The sequence below is a fragment of the Pan paniscus genome, chromosome 20, assembly GCF_029289425.2.
Source record: "Pan paniscus chromosome 20, NHGRI_mPanPan1-v2.0_pri, whole genome shotgun sequence".
Taxonomy (NCBI): Eukaryota; Metazoa; Chordata; class Mammalia; order Primates; family Hominidae; genus Pan; species Pan paniscus.
The window spans coordinates 40,922,434-40,935,004 of NC_073269.2; the positions used below are offsets into that span (position 1 = coordinate 40,922,434).

At 42.5% G+C, this 12,571-nt stretch overlaps 1 long non-coding RNA gene across 1 annotated transcript in view; it reads right to left on the reverse strand.

Annotated features, from left to right (window-relative positions):
* LOC103785654 (uncharacterized) overlaps positions 1-12,449 on the reverse strand; it is a 41,118-nt gene extending 28,669 nt beyond the window's left edge. The window contains exon 1 of the long non-coding RNA XR_010110875.1: positions 9,247-12,449. This is a non-coding gene — a long non-coding RNA (uncharacterized LOC103785654). The remainder of the gene's footprint in view (positions 1-9,246) is intronic.
* Positions 12,450-12,571: the final 122 nt, after the last annotated feature.

A 12,571-nucleotide genomic window follows, 5' to 3' on the forward strand; every position in this document is an offset into this window, starting at 1 on the left:
GATGGGCATTTGGGTTGATTCCATGTCTTTGCTAATGTGAATAGTGCTTCAGTGAACATACACATGTGTGTATCTTTTTAACAGGATGATTTATATTCCTTTGCATATATGATTGCTGGGTCAAATGGTATTTCTGGTTCTAGATCTTTGAAGAATTGCCACACCATCTTCCACAATGGTTGAACTAATTTACATGCCCACAAACCGTGTAAAATATTCCTGTTTCTCTGCAACCCCTCTAGCATCTGTTGACTTTTTAATAATAGCCATTCTGACAGCATTGTTCTGTAGCTGGGCAGGAGCATGGAAGCCAGGAGAACACCAAGAGGCTAAGGCTGTGGTCAGGGCAAGGGACAGTGATGGCTCAGATTTGGCAATAGTGATGGAACATTACCTCTGGCCTGTCTCTATTTCCTTTCCATCTGCTGCTCCCACTAGGTTCATGTTACTGTGCTTAGAGTTCAACAGAGAAGCCATCCAGTCTGGGCTTTTCTTTGTGTGGGGTTTTTGAAAACTGACTCAGTCTCTTAAAGTTTATTCAGATTTTCTATTTCTTCTTGAGTTAGTTTTGCTTGTGTGTTTCCAAGACTTGTCCATTTCATCTAGGAGAAAAACATACACACACACACACACACACACACACACGACATATATGTATATATATCCTGGGTTTTTTTATATGACCATTTTTTACATAGAAATGTGTATTCTTCCCTTTCTGTGTCAGTAACAAACAAAAGATATACTAAGAATTTGAGCACACTAAAGAGTTTCAGATATGGATGAAAGACACCAAGAATAGGAAGAATGAATCTGCTCCCTGGGTTGCACACGATAATCAGGTAGCAGCAGGAAGGTCACAACAACCTTGAAGAATAATGAATTAGCCTTGACAGAACAAGGGGTTGCATAACATTTTAAAAGTAGAAAAAACATTAAGCATTTTATTGTTAATATTTTTAAATTTATTATTATTATTAAATAATAAAGCAATGTTTTATTATTAAAGAAAATATAAAATTTAGATTGATTGTTTAAATAATCTTATAAGGCCAGGCATTCATGCCTGTAATCCCAGCACTTTGGGAGGCTGAGGTAGGCAGACTGCTAGAGCCCCAGGAGTTCGAAACCAGCCTGGGCAATACAGCGAGACCCTGTCTCTACAAAAAAAATTTAAAAATTAGCCAGGTGTGGCGGCACATACCTGTGGTATTAGCTACTCAGGAGGCTGAGGCAGGAGGATCGCTTGAGCCCAAGAGATAGAGGCTGCAGTGAGCTGTGATTGCACTACTGCACTCTAGCCTAGGCAACACAGTGAGACCCCGTCTCTAAATAAATAAACAATCTTATAAGTATAAAAATATTAAAAGGTCTAGCCGGGCATGGTGGCACACACCTATAGTCCCAGCTACTTGTAAGGCAGAGGTGGGAGGATCATTTGAGCCCAGGAGTTTGAGTGTGAACTGTAATCACACCACTGGACTCCAGCCTGGGCAACAAAAGTGAAACTCTATCTCAAAAAAAAATAATAATAATGATAACAATAATAATAAAATTAAAAGATTTATCAATTAATAAGTTGAGCATCATTTAAGGACATGGAAATCCTGCATGGCCTCTGTGGTACTGTTTTTCAATCCATCATTTGATTTCATTTGCATCCTGTTTTGTGAGATTTTTCCTATATGTATATCAACACTCAGTTTGGGAAAATACATTCATCCTACATTTCAGAGAGTATATGTCAACTTGCAAACACTCCCTCTCCTTATTCATATCTACTGACCAACTTCTAAAAATAAAAATAAAACTGAAATCACAGATAATGTAGACAGAAAAATGAAAAGACAGAAGGCCAAGACAGAAAGATGAAGCTGGGTGTGGTGGATCACTCCTGTAATCCCAGCATTTTGGAAGGCTGAGGTGGGCTGATCACTTGAGGTCAGGAGCTCAAGACCAGCCTGGCCAACATGGCGAAACCCCATATCTACTAAAAATACAAAAAAATAGCCACATGTGGTGGTGGGTACCTGCAGTCCCAGCTACTCAGGAGGCTAAGGCAGGAGAATCACTTGAACCTGGGAGGCTGAGGTTGCAGTGAGCTGAGATTGCAGCACTGCACTGCAGCCTGGGCAACAGAGCAAGACGAAAGAAAACAGAAGAAAAGAAAAAAGAAAAGAAGGAAGGAAGGGAAAGGAAGGAAGGAAAGAAGGAAGGAAGGGAAGGAAAGAAAAAAAGAGAGAGAGAGGGAGGGAGGGAGGGGAAATGTGTTATTTTGAGAAGAGGAAATGGATGGAGAAAAAATGGAAATGGCATCCCTGTAGAGAACTGGCCACTCTGCAGAGGCGTGCAGGGGAAGCGCCACTCCACACTGTGTTCTGGGCTACTTCAGCACCTCTTGGGGTGATTCTGAGGACCCGGATCCTGTCCTCAGATATGGAGACATATCCCACCATGCTCTCTGGGGACCCTTTGAAGTGTGTTCTTCAGAACAGGGAAAGAGAGCATTGTGAAGGTGGTGCTAACATGTTCCAGAGGGGAAAGAACAAGTGGCTGACCTTCACAGAAAGCAGCAGAACCTCCAGCCTGACTAGTTGTGTGGGGAAGAGCTGTCCAGAGCAGTCTCTAAGAAGCCTAGTGAGCATGGGTGCCTGCAAGGGTCTTCAGGGAACAGAACAGGCTGACTCCAAGTTTGTATCTTTGCAGCTGAAAGGTGCTATGTGAGCTCCATTGGTTGTTCCCAAAGACTACTTCTAGGAGCACTTCAAGGACTGGCCATGTGCCCTGCCATTTTAGCAGGACTCACCACAAGGAATGTCCTTGGAGGTAAGGAGAAGAATATTTGCCGACACCCTGCCATGATCAGAAACTTCCTCTAAAATATTGAGAAATATTTTCACTTTCATAAGCAAACTACAAATAGACTACTTCTATATATCATGTCATAGAAGCCCAGATGCTAGAAATGAGACATTTGCTTGGAGTACCCATACCTTTAGGATATGCTGGGTTAGTGGTCCTAATTCCAAAATAGGCCACTGTTGACTGGGACACAGCAGGATCCTTTTGAACTAGCTAGCAGTCATGGCTGCTCCCCCCTGGGGACTTTGGAAGAGCTGCTCCATGAACATGCCCAGGAAAGTGGCTCTGTGCAGCACCAGGGGTGGACTGTGGTGGCCATGGAAGTGCTCCTTTGGAACTCCCTTCATGAGACCTGTTGGGGCGCAGGCACAGCTGATGGACAGCTTCCAGGAGCTGTGCTTTAGATCCACCACAGTGTTTATTCCAGGCCTCCCTTCCCCTAGGCTCCTCCCATCTAATGACCATGTACAACAAAGGTACAAGAATCTGGCCTTTCCTGCCCAATGGGATAATCCTCTACAGGGTTTGTGTGGCTCCAGGACTCCCTACTGGCCTGGTCAAAAACTTATCAGAAGTGTGCTGAGATGTGACTCATTTGCTACCTAGTCCTTCCTTCTTTCACTGCTTTCACAGGTAGAGGAAAAACTCTCTCCAACCATGTTTTTCCTCTGCACTCACACCACCACCACAATCATCAACACAGAATAAGCCTTCTGTGACCAAATGTGAGGGCTTTCCCCACACACCAGGAAGTGGACACCAGTTGGGTGTCTTCCAATTCAATTCCAACGCTACCTACCTGGAGATAGCTCCATATCCCACAGGTGGTGGGCTCAGTCCCCAAGACTGCCCCCTCCATACCCTTAGACACCAATCACAAGTCCAGTCCTCCAAAACTTCTAACCAACAGACTTCAAGTTACAGTTCCCACAGCCCCCTCTTTGGGTTTGATTAATTTGCTGGAGCAGCTCACAGAACTCAGGGAAGCACTTATTTACATTTACTATTATACTTTATTATAAAGGGCATTACAAAGGACACAGATGAAGAGATGGTATGGGGGAAGGAGCACAGAGCTGCCATGCCCTCCCCATGCACACCATCCTCCAGGAACCCCCATGTGTTCAGCTATCTGAAAGCTCACCAAAGCCAATCCTCTTGGGTTCTTATTGAAGCATTCCTTCCCCCAGCATATGAGGCAGGACCTTCTCAAGGGAGGGTCTTAAGACCCACAATCAGAAAGGCAGGGGAATGTTTGAAATGCTTGTTTCCTGGTGCCATAAAGAAATAGCACTTGAACGTAAATTTAATTTTCTCAGCAAGGCCATTTTTATGCTTTCTGCAGAAAGGGTACACTCGCCAGAAGTTCTGCCATGAGAGTACACCAACCAAAGGAGACAGGGTCATTTATAACCTGATGCATCCACCCTACTGCTGTGTCCAGTTTCCATTGGCTGGAATGGGACCTCACATTCTGTATTTGTCCTGATTGGCTAGCAACTTAGAACTTTTTAAAAGAGGCAAAGGCAGATGAGAACAAAGGAAGGAGGACGTAACTTGTGGAACGCTGAGAAAGGTAAAAACACCTTCAAATAAGGAAGAGGAACAGGCTATGACCTAATGCTTGCTTGGACCAGCATAAGCATGCCAGGGCAAATATTTAGGCTAAATTGTGGGAGCTAAGAACATAAAGTACATTGATTTCTTTATTATGGTTAGCAGATATTTAAGAATGTTAGCACAGGTCTTTGAATAAATTTTGCTTCTAAGAGAAGTTACTATTTATTCTTAATTAGACAGGGAAGAAAGTCTTTGAAGAGAAACCTCTACTTTACTTTTCACAGGAAGATTACAGTCATGCCCTGGGGCAGGTGAAATGAGGGCAGGAGAGAGATTCTGTTTCCCGAGGCCTGCCCTTCGGGCCCAACACACCCAACATTATAACAAAAGACTGTAACAAGAGCTATGAGAGTTATGAGCCAGGAGCCATGGATGAAAACCAATATATATAAAACTGCCTTTGCAAAAATTGTAAGAGAAAATTCTGACCAACTCCATCTTGCCTTTAACCTCCAAACTGTCCTTGGTCATTCCTGGGCATAAGTCAGACTAACTTTGGAAGACAATAGCTCTTCCCAAAAATGAAACCACCCTTGTAAAACTAATGAAAGGCTACCAGGTTAGGAAAATCAGAGGGGCCTGAATTCTACTAAAATGTAGGTGCAGTTAAACAATTACCAGCCATTATTCCAGAGGTCCCAAGATCTGCAACTTCCCCAGCTCCTCCTATGTTAATTACTATGTTAATGGTAATTAACATCACTATTGTGGAATCTAAGAAAGGCCTTTTGAGATATCTTTTCAGGCTTTTGCATTTCTGACAATCAGATGGCCCCACCCAACCTGTGACTCAAACAGTCCTGTTGCCCCCACCCAGAAGCAGACTCAGTGCATGAGGACCATTTTCGTCATCCCTATGATTGCATTCCCCAACCAGTCGGCAGCACCCATTCCCTAGTCCCCTGCCCACCAAAGTATCTTTGAAAAACCCCAGCCTCCAAATTTCAGGGAGATTGATGAGTAATAACTCCATGTCCCTTGTGGCATGGCCAGCCTCTCATCAAACTTTTTCTTTACTGCAAAGCCATGGTCTCAGTGGATTGATTTTTTTCTGTGCAGTGGGCAGGAAGAACCGATCAGGTGAATATATATATATATATATATAAAATAACACAACAGGAATCCCACAGGTACTGAGTTCTTTTTTTTTTTTTTTTTTTTTTTTTGAGACAGAGTTTCACTCTTGTCATCCAGGCTGGAGTGCAGTGGTATGATCTTGGCTCACTGCAACCTCTGCCTCCCATGTTCAAGCAATTCTCCTGCCTCAGCCTCCCAAGTAGCTGGGATTACAGGCATGTGCCACCATGCCTGGCTAATTTTGTATTTTTAGTAGGGATGGGGTTTCACCATGTTGGCCAGGCTGGTCTTGAACTCCTGCCCTCAGGTGATCTGCCAGTCTCGGCCTCCCAAAATTCTGGGATTACAAGCATGAGCTACCGCACCCAGCCAGGGTTCTCAAAGCTCTCTCTCCACACTTCTAGCTTCCCTTTATCCTTTGAAGGTGCTTTGCCCCAACAATTCCCTTGTAAGTCTTACCCTATTGTTGTATCTTCTCTTCAGGGGACACCTGCACTGACAGAACATTTTATATGTTGGTTTGGGACAAAATATGATTTCTAGTTGTCATGCTTACACATAATTTGCTGTCACCATATGAACTGGAGAAAACTCCTTCCCTATACCTTTAAAATGCTTGTCCACTTCCACTTGGAAACTGTGAATGGCACCAATGCCAGGCTAGTGGTTTTAGAAAGTGGCTCTCCAGATCTAAAATGTTTTCATGGATAAACCCCCTGTGTCCTTGTATTCCCCTACTAGCTTTTTAAACTCTTCTGATTTCCACCAAATAGAAGTTGCATATGGAAATATGCAGTTAGATGGGCCACCTGACTCCAATTGCAGCCCTCAGTCCACCATCTGAAAAAGCTCAGGAGATCTCAGAATTCTCCTAGTCTAAACTGACCCTTTTATTATAATTATTTTTTCTTGAGATAGGGTCTCACTCTGTCACCCAGGCTGTTAGATCAATGCTTCAAAACATAGCTTCCTCTGAATCTGCAGTACAAAAGATGTTCTGCTATCTCTATTTCTGATAGCCTCTTCCTATACTGATACTTTCTTTACTAGCATATATAGATTGCTTGCTTTAACAATTCAACCGAATATTTGATAACATCAAATTAATTTAACTCTATCACAGGTTGGGTTTGCAGGCAAGCAGACATTGAGATGGAGGTTATCACACAGGACAATTATTTGGAATGGCTCTTGGCCTCAGTACCTGAGAAAGGTGGAGGAAGTAAACAGGATTGGGCAGAGGGAGTAGACATGTTATGCATTCACAACAAAGGCCTCAGCCAATCCCACAGGAAGCTCTGTATCTGTAAAAGACCTTCAATGTGGTCCCAAGTTGGGAGGGAACCCTAGGTTTTATGCTGTCACATTAACTAGTCAATGAATGTGGGCATCCTCCTGCCAAAAGGGCATTGTTCTGACCACTTCTTCATGGAACATCTTCCTGTGTCTCCAAATTGTGGGGAAAAGAAAGAGAGATCAGACTGTTACTGTGTCTATGTAGAAAGAAGTAGACATAAGAGACTCCATTTTGTTCTGTACTAAGAAAAACCGTTCTGCCTTGAGATGCTGTTAATCTGTAACCCTACCCCCAACCCTGTGCTTGCAGAGACATGTGCTATGTTGACTCAAGGTTTAATGGATTTAGGGCTATGCAGGATGTGCTTTTTTAAACAAGTGCCTGAAGGCAGTATGCTTGTTAAAAGTCATCACCACTCTCTAATCTCAAGTACCCAGGGACACAATACACTGCGGAAGGCCACAGGGACCTCTGCCTAGGAAAGCCAGGTATTGCCCAAGGTTTCTCCCCATGTGATAGTCTGAGATATGGCCTCGTGGGAAGGGAAAGACCTGACCATCCCCCAGCCCAACACCCATAAACGGTCTGTGCTGAGGAGGATTAGTAAAAGAGGAAGGCCTCTTTGCAGTTAAGATAAGAGGAAGGCACCTGTCTCCTGCTCGTCCCTGGGCAATGGAATGTGTCAGTGTAAAACCCGATTGTATGTTCCATCTACTGAGATAGGAGAAAACTGCCTTAAGGCTGGAGGTGAGACATGCTGGCGGCAATACTGCTCTTTAATGCACCAGATATGTTTATGTATGTGCACATCAAAGCATAGCACCTTTTCTAACCTTGTTTAGGACACAGAGACATTTGTTCACATGTTTTCCTGCTCACCCTCTCCCCACTATTACCTTATTGTCCTGCCACATTCCCCTCTCCAAGATGGTAGAGATAATGATCAATAAATACTGAGGGAACTCAGAGACTGGTGCCGGCACGGGTCCTCCCTATGCTGAGCACCGGTCCCCTGGGCCCACTTTTCTTTCTCTATACTTTGTCTCTGTGTCTCTTTCTTTTCTCAGTCTCTTGTCCCACCGGATGAGAAACACCCACACCCAGCTTTAAAATTTCTCCTTTTGTACTCTTTCCCTTTATTTCTCAGACCGGCCAACACTTAGGGAAAATAGAAAAGAACCTACGTGAAATATCGGGCTGAATTTCCCCCGATACAAATCACTTATTCCCTCGCCTCCTTTAAATATTTGCTTAAGTATCATTTCCCTATGAGAGCAACCCTACCCCCTCCATTGCCTACTGGAGTCCCTCCTACTCCACAGGCTTCTCATCACTGGGTTCTGCTCCTCCTGTTTCCTTTCCTATTGCACTTTTCACCTTATAAGTCACTATGTAATTTATAACATAAGTTATAACATATATAACATAACTTGTTATGTTATATTGTATATAACATAACTTGTTATGTTATATTGTATATAACATAACTTGTTATGTTATATTGTATATAACATAACTTGTTATGTTATATTGTATATAACATAACTTGTTATGTTATATTGTATATAACATAACTTGTTATGTTATATTGTATATAACATAACTTGTTATGTTATATTGTATATAACATAACTTGTTATGTTATATTGTATATAACATAACTTGTTATGTTATATTGTATATAACATAACTTGTTATGTTATATTGTATATAACATAACTTGTTATGTTATATTGTATATAACATAACTTGTTATGTTATATTGTATATAACATAACTTGTTATGTTATATTGTATATAACATAACTTGTTATGTTATATTGTATATAACATAACTTGTTATGTTATATTGTATATAACATAACTTGTTATGTTATATTGTATATAACATAACTTGTTATGTTATATTGTATATAACATAACTTGTTATGTTATATTGTATATAACATAACTTGTTATGTTATATTGTATATAACATAACTTATAGCATAAGTTACATATATGTAACATAGGTTACATAACTTATAACACCTTATAAGTCACTATGTAACATAACATTTCCTTTATCATTTATTGTCTGCTTCTCTCATTTCAAATTAAGGTAGATAAATTTCTTTGTTCACACATCTAGAAATGCATCTGCAACAGGGCGGGTGCTCAGTTAGTATTTGTTAAAACATACAGGAACCATGGCTTTGCACCTGTTTACTCTCTCTAAATCAACCCTCAATGATTCCTTTCCCTCCACATTTATGATTGTTCAATGTTATCAGGAAGAGAAATAAATCATAATTTGAAGAAACAAAAATTTACTGGTAGCCACAATTCTAGTAGAACCATTACCTCAACTGAATTTCCTCACATCTCAGAACTCAGGATTCTGTACTTACCTCCCACTGAGACGTATCTTTTCCAGGCATCACAGATAATTTTCTTCTCCAGCTATCTTATGATTCTTTTTGTATAATTTCATTAATCAACATTAACAGCCTTCTAGGAATCGCTCACTTCACAAATGTTTTTTGGAGGTAATCTCAGTTCCCTATGAAGACTGTCTCTGCACTTCCAGATGAGAGGAAAATCACTCCCAGAAAGAGATGAGACAATGGAATCCCAAGCCTTTATCTCAGCGTTCGGATGACCTCTGTTGACAAATGCACAAGATAATACAACTGCGGCCACTATCCTAGTTGGAAACACAATTTGGTAAGTGGTTACTCTTTTCAGATAAACGTATGGAACTTAGATGGAATATATTTCAGGAAATGCAGTGAGAAACATTATAGGGGGGGAAAGTTCTGCTCTCCTGGATTAGAACATCACTGACAGTGGCCAGAGAAAGTTTCCTGAGGGATCAGGGACTGTCATTTTCCACTGGATGCTCAGATTCCAGCTGTAGGGTTTGTGAGTATCCTTCCTCCCTCTTCCATGAGACAGCCTCATCTGAAATCTCCAATTTACTTCCGACGATTAAACACCTAGAACCTCACTATAGTCACACAAGTCTTCACTCAAAACACAAGGGCATAGCAGTAAGATTGCGATCCTTAGCTGTCATCTATGGAGTGATCACTTTTGAGGGGCACTTTTTGAATAAATCATTTCAAAATCATTTCAAAAATTTTCTCAAAAAAAAAAAAAACCCTGTGATTTAAAAATTTCTTTGACATTCTAAGTATTCTACTAATCTATTTTATTTCTACCCACCATGGAACCCACATTTCCCTCTGCAAAATACAAATTTCTATTCTATTCACCCCTCACCCCTGAACATAAATTTATCCTCACAAACAAATTTCTGCCCAGATGACATTTTGACGGCTATTTACACATCCCCATCTCAGAGAGCACATTGTACATAATTTGGCCCTTAATGCAGCCTCTATGAAAAGTCCTTTAATCAGGGGACTAGATGAGTCCTTATTTGTCTTGAACGTCTCTAGTTCCTCCAGGACAGAAGTGATCAGTGACCACAGCCGGTTCAGGAATCACAGGATGTTGCAAATTTGTCTCCGATTGACATGAATTGGGTGGATTCTCACTCCAGGTCTATCACCTTCTTATTTGTTAATGAAATATTTGTCTTCAGACATTATGATAGATATCCAATGAGTTTCAGAGGTTTTGAAAATGAACACTTTAGACATGAATAGCCTATATGGTGAACTTACAGAGGCAAAGCGACTGGTCAACAAACAGCTGCTCTACCAAAAAAGCCTGGAGTTACAAAGCAGATGAACATTTTTGCAGAGCTGGAAACTAATTCCAATAAGGCTAAAAACTTGCTACTGCTGGTAGGGAAAATCCTAACTATTGACAGTCAAATGCTTTTGATGCGAGGCTACTTAGGTTGCTGTTGATAAGAGAAAAGTTCCCTTGTCCCCCTGGCAGGGCGTGCGATGGGGGTGTGGCTCGCTTCTTCAGTGTCCCGCTGCTCAAACCTCCAGGGGAGTATACAGACGGGCGGGCTGTGGGGCTCTGACCCCATGGCAGTGTCTCGGGGTGAATGTTTATAGCTGAAGCCCCAGTGGGCGTGTTACAGGATGCTCTTTTAGTTTAGCTGTCCGCAGGCGGCTTATGTTAGTCAATTCAATTAGATCCCTGCCTTATCGCAAGGACAGAGGGCTTTCATATCCCGGGGTTCCTGTCTTGGTGTACCAGAAGAATCAGATCACACATGGGCTTGGAGGATGACTGCAGGGTTTTGAGTGGAAGTAGCTCTCAACAGTTGGGGGAGCCAGAAGGGAAATGGTTTTCCCCTGGAATCGGGCTGCTCCGCAGCACCGGCTCTCCTTGGACTGCCCCAGCCAAACTCCGCGTCCTTCTGGTGGGTGGCCTGCCCGCGTGCCAGCGTCTGTCATGTCTTCTTCCGCCAACATGTTCCTCTGGATGTCCAGCGGCTTGTGTGTCTGCTTGCTAGGGTCTCAGAGTATTTATAGGGACAGGATGGGGGCGGGAACAGGATGGGGGCGTGGCAGGCCAGGGTGGTCTTGGGAAACGCAACATTTGGGCAGGAAAACAAAAATGCCTGCCCTCACCTCGGTCGGTTGGCACAGGGCCAGGGGTGGAGCCCTAGCCAGGGACCACACCCTCCTGTACCCAGCACTTCCCTTCCCCCCTTCCATATCATTTAAAGGGACCCCGCCCTTCCCTCCCCAGCACTCCCCTTCCCCACCTCCTTATCAATGTCATCACCCTGGACTGACCCCAGGAATCACTGCAATGTGGGCTTAATAAGAACAGAGCTCGGCTGGCCGCGGTGGCTCACCCTGTCATCCCAGCACTTTGGGAGGCTGAGGCGGGTGGATCGCTTGAGCCCAGGAGTTCGAGACTAGCCTGGGCAAGATGGCAAAACCCCATCTCTACAAAAAATATACAAAAATTAGCCAGGTGTAGTGGCGCGCCCCTGTAGTCTCAGCTACTCTGGAGGCCGAGGTGGGAGAATCACTTGAACCTGGGAGGCAGAGGTTACAGTAAGCCGAGATAGCGCCACTGCATTCCAGTCTGAGCGACAGAGGGAGACCCTGTCTCAAAACAAAACAAAAACAAAACAAACAAAAAGCGGAGCTGACAGTCAAGGTGAATTTCACGTTTGCCTGTATGCAGTTTTAGCATTACATAAACCAAAAGAAGAATGCCATAAAGGCTACAGGCAGCTAATACAGAGAGGTATTACTGGAAAAGGAAACAGAAAGAGTAAATATCTCCTAAACGTATGATGGGACAGAAAGATAAATGCCTTTTACATATAGTTAATATCTGTTTGATTAGCCTTATTTACATTCTCCTTTTAAAAGGTCTTACATTTAGCATCTTAGATAGAACCCACAAAATTTAAATATTTAATAGAAACTTAAAATTCCTGTATCAGAGGACAGAAATATATTTTTCTCACACGTGATTAGTCTAATTGCCACTATTAATCCTATTAATATTCTGTTAAATAATAGCATTTCTGTAGCGAAAAGCAAACAGTACGGAAAGATAATTTCAAACACCTAGTTTTCATATTTTTGTGTTAAAGTAATAACATATTTTGGTATAGATTATCATTTTTTGTTTGTTTTTGTTTTTGCTTTTTCTGACCTGGTGTGTTAATGCCCTGGGTTGGCCCTCTAAGAAGCTGGCCACCTACTTCGGGCCTCAGGTGTCAGACGCCCCAGCTTCGAGGTCTATGGCTCCCAGCTCCTCGAGCGCCTGCGCCTGCGCACTCTC